This window comes from Lithobates pipiens, unplaced genomic scaffold, assembly GCF_037356315.1.
Source record: "Lithobates pipiens isolate NorthernLeopardFrog02 unplaced genomic scaffold, aLitPip1_a1.2 Scaffold_3, whole genome shotgun sequence".
Taxonomy (NCBI): Eukaryota; Metazoa; Chordata; class Amphibia; order Anura; family Ranidae; genus Lithobates; species Lithobates pipiens.
Window position 1 is genome coordinate 116040132 of NW_027507790.1, and position 18261 is coordinate 116058392.

Consider the following 18261-nt stretch of genomic DNA (forward strand, 5'->3'; position numbering starts at 1 on the left):
GGACACAATACAACATTCTGCGGTGTCATTCGTGCGGCCGGAACACTTTTACCGCTGTTCACCGCCGCAAGGCTGAGAGTGTCAGCGGGCGCCATCTTGGGGCCTACGGATGAGCCGCCTCGCGCCGTATCCCGCCGCCGTACGCACAGCATACCGGGAGATCACCACCCGAAGCTGAGGAGAGCGGCACCCGGACGGGCCCTGAGACGCCACAGACCACCACTGGCAAGCTCCCGACCGCGGCCCGTATTTAATGGAGCGCAGGCTGCATCTCTGGCCTACAGCCTCAGCACACAGCATAATTGGCACACAGTGAGTACTGCAACACTCACCCCCCCCTTCTGCCAACCGCTGTCTGGCACCCTGACCCCCGCTGGAGCATACATCCTGGGGAGTATCCCCCTCCACCCTGCCCTACAGGACTTGGGTCATTTACAGGTCGGGATCATTCTGTGGGACAACACATCCCAGCAGGCCCACAGATAGAAAGCCAGCAGCCATCTTGCTACACCCACTTCAGCTCACCCCTTTCCACAGAGGCCGCATACGCGGCTAGGAGCAGGATGGACGTTTGAGTTTTTAGCTCTGCTCCGTCCGGGACTTCTGCCTATCCCCGAGGGCCGTAAACACCGCGATTCGTTCTTTTTTCTTATATCACCCCTCAACCCGCGGAACCTTGGTGCATGCCGGCGAAGAAAAAAAAAGCACGGGGCATCGCTCAAAAGACCCTCACGCAGTATCTTCTCCGCTCTCAGGAACAGTCTGGCATGGCGCAAGATGGCGCCGTCAGAGGAGGCCTCTCCCCGGGTCCCGCCACCTCTCCACGTTCGCCGTGTCCATCCTCACTTGCTCATTCATCTAACAGTGAGTGCCCTAGCTCCCTCTCTAAAGTGGATCTAGAGGAAAGCCTGGAAACCATGTACAACAGGTTGGCATCTAAATTCCAATCGGAACTGCACAAAACTTCACATGCCCTATCACAAGAAATCTCTGCCCTAGGAGCTAGGACGGAGAGGTTAGAGACTAAACATGATGAGTTGGCGATTGCTCATAATGACCTTAGCAGAGAACATGAAGCACTATCCTCTACGGTCTAGTTGCTGCAGACTCAGATCGAAGACCTCGACAACAGAAACAGGCGCAATAATCTGCGCCTCCGTGGAATTCCTGAGTCTGAGCTCATCCCTGTGGTGATTAGATTGTTTAAATCCTTGCTCCCTGACCATGATTCCAACATGTTCAAATGTGATCATATTCATAGGGCTCTTCGCCCCAAACCCCCAGAAGACAAACCCCCTAGGGATATCATCCTTTGCATGAAGGACTTTCTCGTTAAGGAAGAAATACTGAGAGCAGCCCGCAACAAGCAGAGGATAACCCTTGATGACCACTTTATCCAGATTTTCCCTGATATTGCCCCGGCGACTTTGGAGAGGAGAAGGAACCTGAAGGAGATTACCACTGTCTTGCAATCAGCCCGTATCAGATACCGGTGGGGATTCCCGTTTCGCCTGGTGATCCCTCATAATGGCACGACGTACTCTGCCACCTCCGTCCTGGAGGGTCAAGAAATCCTGGTAAAACTTGGCTTATTGGATGCCTCTGCGATTCGCAGGCTACCCTCCACTCCCAGAGCTACACCTATATGGCAAACACCCCCTACTAGGAGAGACAGACGGAGGATCCGGTATGATGTTGGAGACCGGATGGAAGTTAGCCCTCGTTAATGGTACTGTCACGTATCAGATAAGACCAGAACTGTGTGGACTGCAACAGAGGAAACCCAAACGTGTATAAGTGAAATATGATTTATTAAAGAAAGTGAATAATATGAATACAACCACACAGTGCAATAAACCAACCAACAAAGACCCCCAAACAACAACAGACAGATATGTACAATAAATGGGAAATGCAAGTACCGTAAACGATAGGCAGGCCAGGGTCATACACAGAGGATCAGCAAATAAACAAGGGCAGTCCAGAATCAGAGTCACAAGCCAGGCCAAGGTCATACACGGGGAGATCAGCAAATGGGGTAAGGAACACAGGACAGGGAGAGGATGGATGGATCAGACTTCAGGACAGGAATAATGGTAACAGGTGGGACAGGGTTGGGACCAGGACAGGGAAAACAGGATCAGAGCCACGGGTCACAGGTTCAGGGTACAGGAACAGGTTCAGGATCGCAAGCAGCAGGTCAGGGCACAAGGAACAATACCGAGGCAAACATATGACTGCTTGCCAGCTATTTATAGGCCTGTGATTGGCCTCAAGTGACACCTGATTGCAGGAGGTGCTGCCTGCTCCATACTGCCAGGATCCATCCGCTGGTGGACGCCAGTACTGCGGCCCAAAGATGATATAGCATCAGCAGGGAAAAGCTCTCCTGACAGCTCAAAACTGACAGGAGACACCTGCTGGTGGACCTCAGTACTGCACGCCAAGAGACAGATATTATCAGCGGATGGAACATTTCCTGACAGTACCCCCCCTCAAAGGAGCGGCCTCCGGACGCTCCAACTAGCTGCTGCTGGGACAAGTCCATGGCATCAAGCTGGGTAACAGGCAGAGTCATAACAGGTTTAGCAGCAGGCACATCAAGCGAGGCAGCGGGTACATCAAGCTGGGCAGAGGGCACAGGCACTTCAAGCTGGTGCAATGGGCACCGCAGGCTGGACAGCGGGCACCGGCACTTCAGGCTGGACAGCGGGCACCGGCACTTCAGGCTGGACAGCGGGCAGGAACACCTCAGGCCGGGAGGCAGGCACATCAGACCGGGAGGCTGCAGGGCAGGCACCGGGACGGCAGGCTGGAAGGCATCGGACTGGCAGGCCGGGACATCAGACTGGAAGGCATCGGACTGGCAGGCCGGGACATCAGACTGGAAGGCATCGGACTGGCAGGCCGGGACATCAGACTGGAAGGCATCGGACTGGCAGGCCGGGACATCAGACTGGAAGGCATCGGACTGGCAGGCCGGGACATCAGACTGGAAGGCATCGGACTGGCAGGCCGGGACATCAGACTGGAAGGCATCAGACTGGCAGGCCGGGACATCAGACTGGAAGGCATCAGACTGGCAGGCCGGGACATCAGACTGGAAGGCATCAGACTGGCAGGCCGGGACATCAGACTGGAAGGCGTCAGACTGGCAGGCCGGGACATCAGACTGGAAGGCGTCAGACTGGCAGGCCGGGACATCAGACTGGAAGGCATCAGACTGGCAGGCCGGGACATCAGACTGGAAGGCGTCAGACTGGCAGGCCGGGACATCAGACTGGAAGGCGTCAGACTGGCAGGCCGGGACATCAGACTGGAAGACGTCAGACTGGCAGGCCGGGACATCAGACTGGAAGACGTCAGACTGGCAGGCCGGGACATCAGACTGGAAGACGTCAGACTGGCAGGCCGGGACATCAGACTGGAAGACGTCAGACTGGCAGGCCGGGACATCAGACTGGAAGACGTCAGACTGGCAGGCCGGGACATCAGACTGGAAGACGTCAGACTGGCAGGCCGGGACATCAGACTGGAAGACGTCAGACTGGCAGGCCGGGACATCAGACTGGAAGACGTCAGACTGGCAGGCCGGGACATCAGACTGGAAGACGTCAGACTGGCAGGCCGGGACATCAGACTGGAAGACGTCAGACTGGCAGGCCGGGACATCAGACTGGAAGACGTCAGACTGGCAGGCCGGGACATCAGACTGGAAGACGTCAGACTGGCAGGCCGGGACATCAGACTGGAAGACGTCAGACTGGCAGGCCGGGACATCAGACTGGAAGACGTCAGACTGGCAGGCCGGGACATCAGACTGGAAGACGTCAGACTGGCAGGCCGGGACATCAGACTGGAAGACGTCAGACTGGCAGGCCGGGACATCAGACTGGAAGACGTCAGACTGGCAGGCCGGGACATCAGACTGGAAGACGTCAGACTGGCAGGCCGGGACATCAGACTGGAAGACGTCAGACTGGCAGGCCGGGACATCAGACTGGAAGACGTCAGACTGGCAGGCCGGGACATCAGACTGGAAGACGTCAGACTGGCAGGCCGGGACATCAGACTGGAAGACGTCAGACTGGCAGGCCGGGACATCAGACTGGAAGGCATCAGACTGGCAGGCCGGGACATCAGACTGGAAGGCATCAGACTGGAAGGCCGGGACATCAGACTGGAAGGCATCAGACTGGAAGGCCGGGACATCAGACTGGAAGGCATCAGACTGGCAGGCCGGGACATCAGACTGGAAGGCATCAGACTGGCAGGCCGGGACATCAGACTGGAAGGCGTCAGACTGGCAGGCCGGGACATCAGACTGGAAGGCGTCAGACTGGCAGGCCGGGACATCAGACTGGAAGGCGTCAGACTGGCAGGCCGGGACATCAGACTGGAAGGCGTCAGACTGGCAGGCCGGGACATCAGACTGGAAGACGTCAGACTGGCAGGCCGGGACATCAGACTGGAAGACGTCAGACTGGCAGGCCGGGACATCAGACTGGAAGACGTCAGACTGGCAGGCCGGGACATCAGACTGGAAGACGTCAGACTGGCAGGCCGGGACATCAGACTGGAAGACGTCAGACTGGCAGGCCGGGACATCAGACTGGAAGACGTCAGACTGGCAGGCCGGGACATCAGACTGGAAGACGTCAGACTGGCAGGCCGGGACATCAGACTGGAAGACGTCAGACTGGCAGGCCGGGACATCAGACTGGAAGGCGTCAGACTGGCAGGCCGGGACATCAGACTGGAAGGCGTCAGACTGGCAGGCCGGGACATCAGACTGGAAGGCGTCAGACTGGCAGGCCGGGACATCAGACTGGAAGGCGTCAGGCTGGAAGGCCGGGACATGAGGCTGGAAGGCGTCAGGCTGGAAGGCCGGGACATGAGGCTGGAAGTCGTCAGGCTGGAAGGCCGGGACATCAGGCTGGAAGTCGTCAGGCTGGAAGGCCGGGACATCAGGCTGGAAGTCGTCAGGCTGGAAGGCCGGGACATCAGGCTGGAAGTCGTCAGGCTGGAAGGCCGGGACATCAGGCTGGAAGTCGTCAGGCTGGCAGGCCGGGACATCAGGCTGGAAGTCGTCAGGCTGGCAGGCCGGGACATCAGGCTGCAAGTCGTCAGGCTGGAAGGCCGGGACATCAGGCTGCAAGTCGTCAGGCTGGAAGGCCGGGACATCAGGCTGCAAGTCGTCAAGCTGGAAGGCCGGGACATCAGGCTGCAAGTCGTCAGGCTGGAAGGCCGGGACATCAGGCTGCAAGTCGTCAGGCTGGAAGGCCGGGACATCAGGCTGCAAGTCGTCAGGCTGGAAGGCCGGGACATCAGGCTGCAAGTCGTCAGGCTGGAAGGCCGGGACATCAGGCTGCAAGGCGTCAGGCTGGAAGGCCGGGACATCAGGCTGCAAGGCGTCAGGCTGGAAGGCCGGGACATCAGGCTGCAAGGCGTCAGGCTGGAAGGCCGGGACATCAGGCTGCAAGGCGTCAGGCTGGAAGGCCGGGACATCAGGCTGCAAGGCGTCAGGCTGGAAGGCCGGGACATCAGGCTGCAAGGCATCAGGCTGGAAGGCCGGGACATCAGGCTGCAAGGCGTCAGGCTGGATAGCTGGCAGATGATTGGCAGAATCAGGAGGGTGATCAGGTTCGGCTGGCATGCAGGCAGACTGGAGCAGGTTGGTTGGTGCGGAGGCAGGTTGCGTTACTGGCAGGATCAAATGGGTAGGAAAGAACTTCCGTCTCTTTTTAGATTTAGCTACTGAAGGCCTGTAGGTAGCTGCAGATCTATAGGTAGGGGATGAAGCAGACTGGAGAGAAGGGTTGGAATATGGCAGGGAAGAGGTAACAGTGGCTGGGGGAAGTTCTTGAGGGATAGTGGGCCGTAGTAAAGAGGCCGTTGGATTAAAGGCAGGATATGTGCAGCAGGAAGAAACAGGGTATTGATATTTGGTGGGAAGTAGAGTATATTGGGCTGAAACTGAGGTTGCCATAGGTGATGGAGGAAGAGACTCTTGGGCAGGCGGGTGTTTGGTAGCAGAGAGGGTTAGTTGTGGGCTGGCTGTGGCTGATTGCAAAATACCAGACCATGCTAAAAGTAGTGGTTGTACAAACTGCGGGTTACAGACTGCCTGTCTAACAAGGGATTGTACGGAATCAACACATTCTATTATCATCTGTTGGGAACAGGCTGTGTAATGCTCAAAAAAGTAAGAGGAATCATCTTCCAGAAGCCATACCAGTGATGCGACTTGATTAATACTGAAGGGGGGAGAAAAATCATCCTGGCCCTCTGGGATGCAGGGCAGGGCCAGCTCTGTGCAGATTTTAATTAACGGCTGAACATCCCCAAACAACATACAGCCCTGATCAACCCAGGAGTGAGCTAAACGAATGGTTTCCAACAGCTGATCACTGGTCCACCCTTTCAGTGTCTGGCGGAGATAGTCACCACTCTCAGACGCCAACAAAGCATAATAACGGATTACCTCTAAATTCATTTCAGTAAGCAACCTGAACCAAGATGGTTCCTCTGTGTAGCCACTTCTGGTCAGGGATGGCCTCGGTATTCTGTCACGTATCAGATAAGACCAGAACTGTGTGGACTGCAACAGAGGAAACCCAAACGTGTATAAGTGAAATATGATTTATTAAAGAAAGTGAATAATATGAATACAACCACACAGTGCAATAAACCAACCAACAAAGACCCCCAAACAACAACAGACAGATATGTACAATAAATGGGAAATGCAAGTACCGTAAACGATAGGCAGGCCAGGGTCATACACAGAGGATCAGCAAATAAACAAGGGCAGTCCAGAATCAGAGTCACAAGCCAGGCCAAGGTCATACACGGGGAGATCAGCAAATGGGGTAAGGAACACAGGACAGGGAGAGGATGGATGGATCAGACTTCAGGACAGGAATATTGGTAACAGGTGGGACAGGGTTGGGACCAGGACAGGGAAAACAGGATCAGAGCCACGGGTCACAGGTTCAGGGTACAGGAACAGGTTCAGGATCGCAAGCAGCAGGTCAGGGCACAAGGAACAATACCGAGGCAAACATATGACTGCTTGCCAGCTATTTATAGGCCTGTGATTGGCCTCAAGTGACACCTGATTGCAGGAGGTGCTGCCTGCTCCATACTGCCAGGATCCATCCGCTGGTGGACGCCAGTACTGCGGCCCAAAGATGATATAGCATCAGCAGGGAAAAGCTCTCCTGACAGCTCAAAACTGACAGGAGACACCTGCTGGTGGACCTCAGTACTGCACGCCAAGAGACAGATATTATCAGCGGATGGAACATTTCCTGACAGGTACCTTACTCCGGCCCATCTTGAGGTTCCATATGCGGTTAACATTGACTCCCAGAGGACATTCACGCTATGTTTTTTTTTTTTTTTTCAAGAGACACTTCTCTCTTTCTTCCTCTTCCCTTTTTTTTTGGGGGGGGGGGGAGGAGAGGGAGAGGAAAAGCATATTTTTTCTACTGTCTTCTGCCCACTCCTCTGGAATTCTGCATGTCCCTAGGAGCTGTGTCATGGCTCCCCCTCCCAGTGGTTGGTTGCTTCTCTGGTGGGTGCTCCCTACCATTGCGCAACCCTACTGGGCGCGAGACCTAGTTGTCTCGGTGTATGACTTTCTCTTCGGTGTGGGAACTCTCTCCCACAGGTTACCACATCTATCATTAATGTTGTTCCCCAAGCCTATGTTAGAGGCTGGGATTGTTTTTTCAAATGTTAGTTTTATTTTTCTATGTTTTTTGGTTCTCTCTTATATAGGTCGATCATTTTTCAAATCCTATGATTCTTCTACAGCCTATGTTCTTTTTATATTCCGGTTCTGTGGTCTAATCATACTCTCAGTGTTACTGCATTGTACCCTACTCCTGTGGACTTTGGAGGATGCTGTGGGGACTCCCCTGACATTCTTGGACTTGGTGGACGAGTGTTCATTTGTGATTCCCCTCCCCCTCCCTCCATCAGATCTGATTTCCCAACTATCTACGTGTTACCTCATACATCATGGCAATAACATGTATTTCACACAACGTTAAAGGATTTAACTCCCCTTCCAAGCGGCGTAAAGCCTTTAACTTTTATAAACAACTTGGAGCTAAAATCCTTCTTCTCCAAGAAATTCATTTCTCCCGCTCTTCCCATCCCAAATTTTTTCATAAAGATTTCCCTCAAGCCTTTTACTCGCTCCACTCGTCCAAGACCAGGGGTGCCGCCATACTCCTCCACTCATCCCTCCCGATGGAGGTTAAGAAAATGTTCAGGGATCCTGAAAGTAGTTATATGATTGTGAAAGGGATTGTCCACAACAGGGAACTTACTATTGCTAGTGTTTATGCACCCAATGACGGCTCAGCTGCCTTTTTTAGATAATTTTTTGAGAAATTAGCACAATACCACTCCCCCCATATGATCATAGGTGGTGATTTTAACTCAGTAGCTAACGCCACTCTAGACTGCTCGTTGACTACGGTCGCATCTAGAGCATTCCCAAAGTCTCTCACTAGTGGCTTACAGGATCTTCAACTCACTGACACCTGGAGGGCACATAACGTGGGTTGCAGGGAATTCACCTTTTTCTCCCATCCTCATAACAGTTATGCAAGATTAGACTACATATACACATCCCCAATCATACTTGCCAACTCTTTAGAGGCCTCCATCCACCCCTGTGTATGGTCAGACCATCAGGTTACATCCTTCACTGCAGGGTTTATTAGGCTCGCCCCCACACCCCATTCCTGGAGATTAAATGAATCCATTCTCTCTGACCCAGCGGTAGATTCCCAATTAGCTCAATCTCTGGAGGACTATTTTTCTCTTAACGCCCACCCAGACATTCAGCCCTCACTTCTCTGGACGGCACATAAAGCTGTCATCAGAGGGAAAATTATTAGTATTTCCGCTGCCCGTAACAAGTCTAATAGACTTAGAGTAGTGGAGTTAACCAGGGAACTAGATCATTTATATAAAAATACGTCTCTACTACACTTAGATTCCACCAGGCAATCCATCGAACAAAAGCGCTTAGAACTAGACTCCCTTTTGTCATCCAAGGTAGAAAAGACACTCCGTTGGACTAAAGCCCGCTATTTACTGTTTAATAACTCAGCATCAACTATGTTTGCTAGGAGATTGTCTAACTCGATTCGCCCCCCTCATTTATACCGGCTGTCTAATAAGGACGGATTTGTATCCTCACATCCCAAGGAGGTACTCAAAATCTTCGAGCAATTTTATACCAAACTCTTAGAGCCCCCCCACACTCTCCCCTCCCCTGAAGACCTGCCAACTCTTTCCACCTCACAACTTGACGAACTCAACGCCCCTATCACAACTCCGGAAATCTTAGGGGTCATCAAATCACTGAAAACGGGTTCTGCCCCAGGCCCTGATGGCTTTTCGGCCCTTTATTACAAAAAATACTCCATGATCCTGGCCCCTAGAATGGTACACCTCTTTAACTCAATTCTACTTGGCAATAGCTTCCCAGAGGAAATGTTGTTAGCCAACATGTCACTAATCCCGAAACCCAATAAGAATCATAATTTGCCCCAAAATTTTAGGCCTATCTCGGTTATAAACAATGATATCAAAATATTTAGTAGAGTTTTAGCTGACAGACTAGCAAAGTTTATCCCCTCCTTGATATCCCCCTTCCAATCTGGATTTATCCCACACCGCTTTATAACAGACAACATCCGCTTAGCGACGGACGTTATCCAAGACGCTAACCTATTTTCCCGCAAGCTCCTCCTGTTAAGCCTAGACATACAGAAGGCGTTTGACAGTGTTACATGGGATTACATCAACACGCTTCTGCCACGCATGAGATTTCAGGGTAAATTCCTAGTAGGTTTCAAAGCCCTTTACGATAACCCTATGACCCGCATTAAGCTACCTGGCTGTTGCTCCGAATTCTTCCCAATAGGTAGAGGCACTAGACAAGGGTGTCCCCTTTCCCCTTTAATCTTTGCTTTAGCCCTAGAGCCCCTCGCGATTGCCCTTTTGAGACATCCTGATATTACTGGTTACAATAAGGGTGACGAAATGTACAAATTTTGCATGTATGCAGATGATGTTTTGATGTTCATAACCAATCCCCATGTTTCACTCCCCAACCTTTTTCTGACACTATCGAATTTCGCGAAGGTCTCCAAATCTGTGGCCCTTCCTATAGGCTTTGCTCCCAATGATTTAGCCCTTATTAAACAAAACTACTCCTTTACATGGGCCACTTCCCACATACCCTACTTGGGAGTAGGACTGCCCGGAAATTTCCGCGATCTTTTTGGGGTTAATTATCCCCCATTGATTAGAAAACTTAAAAATACTATTAAAAGCTGGCTTTCTTTACATATCCCCTTTATAGGAAGAATCACAGCGCTCAAAATGGTCATCCTTCCCAGGCTGTTATATCTGTTTCGCTCCCTACCGGTTAAGCTTTCCAAATCTTTTCTCCTCAACCTTCAGTCCCATTTTAACAGATTCATTTGGAATAATAGGTCGCCCAGGTTTGCCAAGGGAGTCCTGTACCGCTCTATGAGAAGTGGAGGCCTAGGGGTTCCTCAAATTTGGTTGTATTATCTTACCTGCAGATTTACGCAACAAGCACAGTGGTCGATCCCTAATTCCAGAGTTCCTTGGGTGCGGTTTGAGAGTGATTCGATAGCACCCTTTTATCTCCCTGGCCTTATGTGGTCAACGCATCAACCTCACTCAACCTTATGCACGCTTAATACTATAGTTGCGGACAGTCTACTACTGTGGCACCGCTACAAACACAAATACAACCTCACTTCGGAGAGCTCTGTGGGCGCCTCTTTCCTGGGCGATCCTAGGTTCCCCCCAGCCTATCTCCGTACTGAGTCTTTCAGATTGTGGGTTCAATGCAAACTTACTCAGTTAAGGAACTTCGTGACGGGTTCTGACTTCATTCCCTTCTTGGTATTACAGACCCAGCACCAACTCCCCGACGGAGAACTTTTCAGATACCTGCAAATCCGTCACTTCTTTCTCTCCCATTACAGACTCCGGTCCCAGGTCCAACTCACCATCTTTGAGGATTTATGTTTTAACTTCCCACGCCAAAAAGGCCTGATTTCCCTGATCTACAAAGTTCTTGAAGGACTTACAGGGGTTCAGACTTTGAAGTATAGATCACAATGGGAACAGGAGCTTGCACTGGGGGCCGGTGTTGTAGACTGGGAAGAGGGATGGGACAACATGTGTAAATGCACCAGATCCTTAACAATTAGGGAAACGGCTATTAAAGTAATTACCAGATGGTACTACACTCCGGTACGTTTGCACAAGATTTATGTTCATACATCCCCCAGCTGTTTTAGAGGTTGCAATCACTTGGGCACCTTTGTTCACATCTTTTGGGACTGTGAGTTGATTCGTCCAGTTTGGCAAGAGGTTTTGAGAATGATGGACAAGCTCGCTGGTCGTGCGTTGTCCCTTACTTACCACCACTGTCTTCTCTTCCAAACCCCGCCTGACACCCCTAAACCCCTAGTAAGGCTCATTCATTCCATCTGTGTCTCTATGCTATGGACTATAGCACTACATTGGAAGTCCCCATCGATCCCTTTATCTCAGGTTCTCTCACGCATTGATCAAGTAATGCTGACTGAAAAGATTTTCCATACTCTGCAGGACACGACTCATATATATGAATGAATGAATGAATGAATGAAATACTTATATAGCGCACAATGCGAACTGAATCGCCTCTATGACCTAAAGTGGAACCCATGGTTCCTATTCCGATTACAAAAATGATCACACCTTGGGTTTTTTCTCTTGGCTATCTGAATTTTTTTTTTTTTTTCTTTCTAATCTTTTCTCCTTTCTTTCTTAGTTTTGTCTAATCTTATACATGACAAATATTAAGGTCAGGACATTGAATATTTTATCTTTCCCTTTCTTGCAGTCTTTTGTTGGATGTAAGATCTATACTAATGTTTATATTTTTTGTATGGTCCGTAGAGTCCTATGGTCTGTTTACCATTTTATTATAATCTTGTCATCCAACTGCTTATGATGTATATGTCATCTGATCCTTTTTGCTGACGCTGTTTTCTATTTATCGCTTTAATAAACTTTTTGAAAACAAAAAAAAAGATATAATAAAATATTTACAAAAATGTGAGGGGTGTACTCACTTTTGTGAGATACTGTATATATATACAGCCTCTTTACATAGATCACAGTCTGTGACCTATGGTTACTTCTTTACCTTTGTATATCTGTGATAATATGCATCTTTTAAAGAACTTGCGCCTTTATACATGGGCAACATCATATGTTTGGTCACCATTGGATGTATGCATCTTTACCACATGGGATAGGTCTCTGGGCAGTAGACTATTTTCTTTCTACCAATTGTGAAACAAATAATTGACAGGCTAGTTTCATCCTCAAGCCTACACAATTCTGCCTCAAACATAATTATTTTGAGCTTGATGGAGGCTACCATCTACAAAAAAAACTGGCACAGCTATGAGAGCACATTATGCCAATTTAACAATGGACCATTTGGAGTTTCAATGGCAGAGTTGTCATTTGAGATAACCAATTTGTCCAAATCAAAAATCAAATCAAAATACTTTACTTTATCCTGCACGTGTATGTGACAGTTCCTTTTTGGCATTGTTGGATCTTGAATTGGATCATTGTGTATCAGAGATCACTACCAAAAAACAATTTAAACCTTTAGCAGGTAATTCATATTTACATTATGCCAACTGTCACCACCCAAGGTGGATCCAAAATATACTAAAGAGTCAGTTCTGCAGACTCCCCCATAACTGTACACTGAAAGAGGACTATGTATGGCCAAGTTCCATCTTGAAAAGTAGACTCTTTAGTTAGAGTTACCCAAAATCCAAAGTTGTGGGAGCATATTCATATTATTTAGCTGCTGAATCCAAGGAGGGTGGTGGCAGGAGAATGGATCAGGATGTTAGTTTTGTCACCCAATTCCATACACAATTCCGTTGCATGGAGAGGGCGATCTAGCAACACTGGTCCATTCTATTGCAGGACTCTCACCTCAAATACACTATTTCAAACAGACCCTGGTTTTCATGTAGAAAAGTTGCCAAGATAAAAGGTGAAATTGCATCCTGCAGGGTCCCATCACATCCCAAGCCTGAGTTGCATCCTGGCAATATGTTCGCCAGCCTAATTGACATGTACCAATGTAGGAAGGTTAAGTTTCTTACATGCAGACATGTGCCACATAGTCAGAAATTATTTTAGGACAGCAGTAAAACCTTCTATGTTATATAATTTCAGAATTGCTTCTCCCAATGTGTGGTCTACTGCCTGTCATGTCCATGTGCACTATTATTGTATAAGTAGGCAGACCAATTAGGACCCTTTGTCTGAGGGTTTACAGGTCTGTGTTTAAAAAAAATGAAGCCTGAGAGAAATAATGTTCTGGATCTACACCCTCAATTCTTTGTCTCCAGGTGGATTCAGTGAGGAAATAGAGATTACCATCATCATCTTAACCCCTTGCAGTTATGTCTAGGGATACATATAACCTGACCCAAATGTTTGTGTTTGTTATAGTTTTTTCACTTTGGAAAAGAATTAAGGTATTTCCCATATATTCATTGTTTACATTATTTTTTACACATAAGAATCCATGTGCCTCTCTTTCTGGATAGTCTTTTTTTATAGTTATTATTTTTATGTTCTCATGTTATTTTATGAGGGGAGTGACACCGCATCTGATAGTTCTTTCTAGTATATATACATTTTTTGTATTCTCTCAATTTATGGTTTTATTATGCCTTTTTACAATTTAAGTAACTCTTGCAATTGTATGATTTCCAGAAGTTTCAATACTTTTTATCTTTATTTGTATTTTAATTTATCTTTGTGTTGATTATTGCATATATTTCTGCCCTTGCTTTATTTTCAATGTTGAAATAAGTTCCAGTATATATTTTATATTTGCCAGTCTCCATCACTTTTATGTTCTGTTTTGTGTCCCCATGGAGGTTAAAGTCTTAATTTCACATTACTTTTAATACTGTAGTTGTTTCCCAGTTCTGCTGCACCTTGTAGCCCCATAGGTTGCATTACTTCTCGACTCCCCCGCTGCTATGAGTATAAATAGCATAGTGTGTCACAGGTAGGCAGGCTTGAGTAAAAGTTGTTGCCACCCTGAAACATGTAGCCACACCCTTTCACGCCTCCTGGCATCTGATGTCTCAAGGTCTGTTCTTACTGTTCCCAACCTGTCAGATTGTCTGCCCTAGTTAACCTCCTCCCGCCCGCCCTATAGCCAAATGACGGCCTTAGAGCGGGCGGGTTCCTTCGCCTGGCCATCCCTGGACGGCCTGGTGTTTACGTCCGCAATGCGTGCCGCCAGGGGGCGCGCATCGCGGAAGTATTGTATTCGCCGTGTCTCCCGGAGACAGGCAAATACAGATCGCCGTGAACGGCCAATCAAAGCGGCCGTTCACAGCGCGATCGCAGCTGCCAATGGGAGATGATCTCATATGTAAAGATATGAGATCATCTCCCATTGCCGTGTCTCTCCCTCCTCACACAGAGACAGCGTGTGAGGAGGGAGAGCGATCTGTGTGTCAGCCCCAGTACCAGTGTCAGCCCCAGTGCCAGTGTCAGCCCCAGTGCCAGTGTCAGCCCCAGTGCCATCTGTCAGCCCAGTGCCATCTGTCAGCCCCAGTGCCAGTGCCATCTGTCAGCCCAGTGCCATCTGTCAGCCCAGTGCCATCTGCCAGTAGTGCCAGTGCCGCCAGTGCCACCTGCCAGCGCCAGTGCCTGCCGTCAGCCCCAGTGCCGCCAGCGCCAGTGCCACCTGCCAGCGCCAGTGCCACCAGCCAGCGCCAGTGCCACCTGCCAGCGCCAGTGCCGCCCGTCAGCCCCAGTGCCGCCCGTCAGCCCCAGTGCCGTCCGTCAGCCCCAGTGCCGTCAGTGCCGTCAGCCCCAGTGCCGCCAGTGCCGTCAGCCCCAGTGCCACCTGCCAGTGCCACCTGCCAGCACCAGTGCCACCTGCCAGTGCCACCTGCCAGCGCCAGTGCCATCCGTCAGCCCCAGTGCCGTCAGCCCCAGTGCCGTCAGTGCCGCCAGTGCCAGTGCCACCTGCCAGCGCCAGTGCCACCTGCCAGCGCCAGTGCCATCCGTCAGCCCCAGTGCTGCCAGCCCCAGTGCCGCCAGTGCCACGTGCCAGTGCCACCTGCCAGTGCCAGTGCCACCTGCCAGTGCCACCTGCCAGCGCCAGTGCCACCTGCCAGCGCCAGTGCCATCCGTCAGCCCCAGTGCCACCAGTGCCACCTGCCAGTGCCACCTGCCAGCGCCACCTGCCAGCGCCAGTGCCATCTGCCAGCCGCAGTGCCATCTGCCAGCCCCATTTGCCAGAGCAATTAGCCAGAGCAAATAGCCAGCACCATCTGCCAGTGCCATCTGCCAGTGCCAGCCCCAGTGCCAGCCCCAGCCCCATCTGCCAGCCCCATCTGCCAGCCCCATCTGCCAGCCCCATCTGTCAGCCCCATCTGCCTCCAGTGCCATCTGCCTCCAGTGCCATCTGCCTCCAGTGCCATCTGTCAGTGCCACGTGTCGTCAGTGCCACGTGGGGTCACTTTGTGGGCATTTCCATTGTCCTGGTGCTCCAGGGCCTTCAAAAATGTAATAGGTGGTTGAGAAATAAGATGTGTAATTTATGCTCCTAGAACGCCTGATGGTGCTATTTCAATATTGGGCCTCTGTATGTGGTCAGGCTGTGTAAAAGTCTCACACATTTGGTATCGTTATACTCAGGAGGAGTAGTAGAACGTATTTTGGGGTGTCATTTTTGCTATGTACATGCTATGTGTTGGAAATATCTTATAAATGGACAACTTTGCGTAAAAAAAAATGTGTTTTCATTTTTTTTCCACATTTTCCCAAAACTTCTGGAAAAAAAATGAACCATTCAAATGACTCATTATGCCTCATAGATTATACGTTGGGGTGTTAGCTTTCCAAAATGGGGTCACTTTGTGGGCATTTCCATTGTTCTGGTGCTCCAGGGCCTTCAAAAATGTAATAGGTGGTTGAGAAATGAAATGTGTAATTTATGCTCCTAGAACGCCAGGCTGTGTAAAAGTCTCACACATTTGGTATCGTAATACTCAGAAGGAGTAGCAGAACGTATTTTGGGGTGTCATTTGTGGTATACACATGCCATGTGAGAGAAATAACCTATTACATTGAAAATTTTGTGAGAAAAAAAGAAAATCTTCATTTTGCAAAGAATTGTGGGAAAAAAATGACAACATCAAAAACCTCACCATGCATCTTAGTAAATACCTTGGAATGTCTACTTTCAAAAAAGGGGTCATTTGACTGAGTAATTGTCATTCAAAGTGTGAGAGCACCAAAAGCTGAAAATTGGTCTGGTCAGGAAGGGTGTTTGAGTGCCCAGTAAGCAAGTGGTTAAAAGTGTATTTGTGCTTGAAGTTGCATCAATTTATCTTTAACCTTATCTCCAATTCTGGTGTTAGATTGTTGAGGTTAAAACCTGATATGAATGAAAACACCAATTAATATATTTAAAATGGATCCAGTATCTCAATCTTTTGTAATCCTCTTTATATCAACACTCATGCTGAGAGAGGAAGGGATAACACTAGAGCCCAATCAGGTCTTCTGCATGCACATGTGCAGACTAGGAACCTGCTGGTATTAGAAAAGAGCAAAAGGAAGATCTCATCAGTCTGTTGCAAATATACATATGCTAGCATTCAGGATATAGGTAAAAAAGTACAACTAAAGTGGAAACAGTAAGTGAATATAGGACAAGTCCAGGGATAGGAATTAAAAAAATGTTCAGGTAAATTTGAGACAATGTGTCTTTAGAAGTGGATGTTTATAACATCTCAGGGATGAGACCAGCACTGAGGGCACAGCTTTTCACGTGAGTCTCAAGTCAGCTCTGGTAGACAACTCAAGAAAAAACAGAAAACCGCCTCTGAGTGCAAGGTTTAATGTTTACAATAATATGTTTTCCAACACTTACATAAAAGTAAGGGATCACAAGCTCATGGATGATGAAATCTCCTGGATCAGTCTCCAACATCTCTGGCGTGTCCTCTATGAGTGGAGTGTCCAGCTGTGGTAACCATGGTGTCCCTGGAGGAAGCAGGCTAGTCCTCTCAATGGCTGGAGGAGATGGAGATATTCCGTTCTGTGAGTGAGCCCGTGAGCATGTGACGTCACCGAAGTATGGGAGAAACACAACTCGTTTCAGAGCATGCGCGAGACTCACACGAAGCATGCGCACTCCTTTCTCAAGTGTACAGGGAGAGGGAAGGGAAAAACTTAAATTCTCTGACTTAAGAAGATTATCTTATTCAGCATAATTATCTTGCTATATACCTCTTTACTATTATGGGGTAATAGATATTCTTACAAAATGATGATTATAATATACTGTAAAATTATTATTTTTACATTACAATTATATTATTTTAATCCACTGCTTTATCCTCTGCATTAATAATTATCATGTCCTTAATTATTGATTATTAATTAATAATTAATAAATAATTCTTAATCAATTTTTATAATTTTTTTATGAATTTTTAAATTAATTTATCATCCAAATTCTTTGTGTATACAAATATTTTTAGAATTCCAAGTATATATGAGCATATATGAGCATATATTACTTGCCACTTTGCACAACCAATATTGAAACAAGTCCATGTTTTAATCATTCATCAATCATGTATTCATTAATTAAATCTAACACCCCCCCCCCCCCGTTTAAAAAACAAAAACATATATATTTTATAAATGTATTCAATTATATTTTTAATCTCATAGCTTAATTTGTGTATTTAGTTAGTGGTTTAGTTAGTGGTAAATTATGCCAATCATCCAATTGATTTCTTCTTACTTCAGAGTATTTAAGTTTTGTCCCTTCCCTCTCCCTGTACACTTGAGAAAGGAACGTGCATACTCCATGTGAGTCTCTGAAATGCATTGTTTTTCTCCCATACTCCGATGACATCACACGCTCACGGGCTCGCTCGCAGAGCGGAATACCTCCATCTTCTCCAACCATTGAGAGGATTATCTGGCTTCCTCCAGGAACATTGTGGTTACCGCAGCTGGACACTCCGCCCATACAGGACATGCCAGAGACATTGGAGACTGATGCGGGAGATTTCACCTTACTTTTATGTAAGTGTTGGATAACATATTATTGTAAAC